This window comes from Dermacentor variabilis, chromosome 6, assembly GCF_050947875.1.
Source record: "Dermacentor variabilis isolate Ectoservices chromosome 6, ASM5094787v1, whole genome shotgun sequence".
NCBI lineage: Eukaryota > Metazoa > Arthropoda > Arachnida > Ixodida > Ixodidae > Dermacentor > Dermacentor variabilis.
This window is the reverse complement of record NC_134573.1, coordinates 80,147,051-80,151,758: the sequence shown is the minus strand read 5'-3', so window position 1 is coordinate 80,151,758 and position 4,708 is coordinate 80,147,051.

The window sequence follows — 4,708 nt, the reverse complement described above, 5'->3', positions numbered from 1 at the left end:
TTTTCAAGGAACAATGAGGCTTGTGTGGCAAACAGATGTCGAGCGTGCGCCTGCACTGCCAGATGAAATTGTGAGATCGATACTTTAATGGCGGCAATTGTACTGTTTCTCGCTTTTTTATCTTTATATTCAAAACTCCTCGACTGCACCAGTTGAATACATTCGCTTTGGCTGGGCAAAGCAGATTGAAGACTTTCATCTTGAGCCTTAAAGATACACAGGCATCTGTCTAACGTAGTTACACTTGCACGGTCTTACCTTTCTTCGACTCGCATAACGTACACTGTACCTTTATTTCCTTCGTGAAATGGGGAAAATATTGAGAATTCCGCCAGAATTCTATAGGGAATCTTGCGCTCACTGTGCCAGCTACGCAGTTGTTACGGCTCGTTCTATGGCTCAGGAGACATACAAACACCAAAACCGCAGCAGAGGCCGGAAAAAATGCGGGATGATGAATATATCAGAGAAGTGACGTGATTTAGCAACTGTAGCGTATTTGTTTCATAGAAATACATAAACGAATCATGCAGATTAGCCTTGAACAAGCCAAGTTACTTTCATGCGCTTACTCAACAATAACAATTCCTGATGCTGACCTCGCGTCCGGAATGGTTTTCTCCTGTCACAGTCAAAATGCAATCGTCTGTTTTATCCACTATGGTCAAATTACAGACATCCTTGTAGCTCTTCTTCATTATGCCTCGTTCAGGATCGTAGAAGCGGCTCAACGGCACGCCCGGTTTCCAAAGTTCGATCGATTCGCTTAAGTACACGTCCGCGCCGAGCTGCGTATAAAAATAGTCGAACGTTATAGTCATACTATCTTGAGGATCACCTTGTGCATTCTCAAGAAGCGTAAAAAGCTGGATTCCCGTGGAACACTAAAATTAAAGAAATGCTACAAGAGGGTTATCCTGAAGCGATACCGAACAAATTGCGCAGGAACCGCCGACAGTGACTATCAAAGTAAAGAAATCTTAGTTCATAAAAAAATGAATGCAATATAAAATAGCAATAGTGAACTTAAACTAAAAGAAAGCAACTCTACGAATCTCTGAAGGATACTTAAGAAGATATATAAACACAGGAACTAACAATGAAGATCATGGACAAATAAGTAGAAAGGAAATAATTCTTTTTCTTTGTATGTCAGTACGACGGCAACATTTTATAAGATTTTTTAAAATTATCCACATGCAATTTACATCAATAAACGCCCACTTCCATGCCCGTTCCCTTGGCTGGGGATGCTGCTGGTAATAGTTTCAATTCCCTTTCATTGGTAATTTCATTTCCATTTATTTACCATTTCTTTAATTCAAATAATACATGCAAGTAATTTCCCCTATGCTGTCCTTCGTGCCTTTGTTGGCTTCTTATGACATGACTAATAAAAATTAGGTCCCTCAGTTTCTTTTCTTCTTGTTCATAACACAGCGAGCCTATCAAGTGCAGCAACATTTTTACTTTCAGGTAGCCATGTGTGGCTTTAGTGACTATTTGCCTTCAGCCAGAGTGTCCACGTGCGCCTGCGCCCCTGCCCTTTCGCCTTTTAAGCGGCAGAACACTCAACTAGATGCTATGGTCATTTATTTGTACGTGGAACATTTGGGAGCAGTGCAATCATGGCACGTAAGCGGGCATGTCACGTGGTGCTTTTTTGTGTTTCGCGGGCACCTGCAGTAAGCGGAAATACCTATTAGATGGACAGTTCGAAACTGTTTAATCAGACGTTTTGCGAACCACTCTACAACTTTCTAGATGAATTTTTTTGCGTAAATTCATTGTTTCATATTTTAGCTAATTATTATTCACTAGTTAAGCAATTATGGAGAATGCAGAGAAGGGGTGGCTTACACCATACAATAGCCAGCGACATCCATTTGATCGCGTCGTCTTAGAGTGCGTCGTCATATTTTAAACTCTGGCTAAAGTTAGCTGGCACACCATTTATGTATGTATGTATGTATGTATGTATGTATGTATGTATGTATGTATGTATGTATGTATGTATGTATGTATGTATGTATGTATGTATGTATGTATGTATGCATGTATGTATTGTTACGTTTCGCCGACGACGCGCGGTATAGCCGGCGCTTATGCAGCGGACGCCGGGGCTTCGTTCAAAGCGGCGGACATTTTGGCCCGTTCGGCGCCGCCGCTACGCCTCCCCGCCAAGCGCGTCCAGGCATGTTCCAATGCCACGTGTCTTCGTGTGCGCGTGTGTGTGTGTGTGCATGTTGGTGCCCACGCTTGTCGAAGCGCGGCAGCCGGGGAGAGGAGCTCCCCCAACTGTGAAGCGAGGAGGTCTGACCGGCGCCGGCCCGGCGGATGCGTCACCTACTCGTCTCAACGTTTCCGAGCGGCGCCGTCACGTGCGCGTCTATCGAGGCGTTCCTTCTTGCCCTCAACTGCGAGAGTATAAAAGCAGCTGCCCCCGGACGCCAAGAGAGGCTCCGATTTCTTCAGTTGAGTTACGTGCTCTCCCGTCTCTCCACTTCGGTCGACCTGACCGCCCGCTCTTTTGCGATGCTAGAATAAACAAGTTGTTCTGTTACCAGTCGACTCATGCTTTGCCGGGACCTTCGGATGCTTCCAGTTGTGCCCCAGGCCGCCAGGCCAACGCTACCCTTGGGGCTTGCGACCCATTTGCAACAACGGGCGTCAGCACTGAGATTACAACAGTATGTATAAGCTGATTCCTCATAGGTGTTTCGTTTCTAGTGGTGAGTGCACCGGCGTCGAAGGCTATTGCCATCCTCCTCTGCCGCCGCCGGAAAGTTCCAACGCTGTGCCCTCTCCCGCGGCCGCCACAGGGAGAGAGATTTTAGGAAGAAGAAGGCTGGTCCTCCTAGAGCGCCCCCCCCCCCCCCACCACTTGTAAATCCTTCAGGCATTTCAAAGCTCTTGCGTTTCAGCACGTGAGACGCAAATATTTATAACAGTTGGCATGCTACGACAAACGCGCATCGCTACCCTTTTTCGCGGGAGAAAGTGTCCTTTGCATGGGCCGTGAAAGTTCGGCCACCACCGACACCCGCGAAAACGGGTGGAAGTGGCAGAGAGACAACTTCGTTTAACGAGAAGCTATTGTCCTGTGACTAGGCTTGCTTGCTCGCAAATAATTTTTGAGGCTAGTTGCTATAGCTGATGGGCATGCCTGTAATGCAGAGCGGAAGTGTCGTTTGCGTGTAAGGATAGCATCGACGGAAGAATGAGCAATTTTATTTGCAAGAACGGGCGACTCGACAGATCGGTTCTTGTGAGAAAGTCCGAACAGAACAACCACTGTGCCGGTAGAGGTATCCACCCCTGTGATCCTTCGAGATTTGCTGGGTGTCAGGAGCAAATGGTTTCAATGCTTCGACGGGTGGCTGCAGTCTCTACTGTGGCTACCCCGTAGGTATCGGTAACGGAGGCAAAAAAAGCCCGAGTATCATACGTGTTATGTGCGCTCTGATACTACCTGATTACGGCTGCTGTCTCCAAAACCAGCGATACACATTTTTAACACTCAAGAGAAACACAGAATGGAATATGTTTCTTCGCACACGTGAAACGAAATGTTTCTCTCGGGACATTGTTCACTCACTCCGCCTCCTCTGTGCAATGTCCGTGGAGTGCAAATCGGGTGATCTCACTCACCGCTACGGTATAGGCCAGTCGTTTGCTGAAATGTGGCTCCAGGAGTTCTCGGATGGCGGTGAATGCCACAGAAGCTTCATTTTGACCACCAGTGCAGGTAACCAGACCCAGAGCTCGCAGCCTGCATTCGGTTGTCGTCACCCGTCATAATAATTAGTCTCATGTATTTTTTTACGTCTATGATCAGGCATATTCTTCGTATGTAGACCTAGACTGCTTGTTTCTTTTTTTTCATATGTGCCAAATCTCCGGCACAGGGACCCTTGATACACACAGTGTCAAGAACTACAAGGCCTAGGCGTGCTATGGACCCTCCTGAACTCAGCGCTTCTACCTGCGTTATCCAGTGTTGCATTACTCAAGATTGCCGCAGAGCAAGCAAGCTACCAAGCCAGAATGCGAAACATGGGCATGTCCATCTTGGCGCCGCCGTTTCTGCCCGATTCGGCTGGCGCTGCGTTGCAGTGCGGAGCTCATCAGAGTCGACGAGGAAATGTACGAATGATGGTACCCCGAGCAGAAACTCAGAGATACGCACGTCAGCACCAGCACCCAGATCTGTAACGTTTCGTCCTCAAAAAATGCCCGCTTTTCCCTCCTCCCACGTCGAGGACTGGAGATGATGAGTGACAAAGCAGCGGCTAGGATGGCTGAAACACCGTTGCCACCATGTGTCACGTCAAGGCGTGCGCTGTTTGGCACACGTCTTAATAGGCAAAACGCTGCGTGGTCGAGACACCGAGGGAAAGGACCAGACGCTCTTTAGACTGTCGCATTTGGGCTTGTCTTCGGGCTCCGCCTTCACGTCACGTGACCCAGTTCAGGCTGACAGCGGTAAAAACGCTGCATGCCATTCGGCGTTTAGTTACTCTAACAGCCACAGGTGGCTTGGGCGACAATTTGTAGCGATGGCTTCCACTTAATTCTGTGGCCCTCTTATCGTCTACCGTTAACACCCCGGTTGATTCCATTGATAACGGGATGGAGCGTCGCTCTGAGCAACGTCGAAAAAACTAAATTCTGGCGTTTCCCGTGTCACAAACATGATCTGATTATG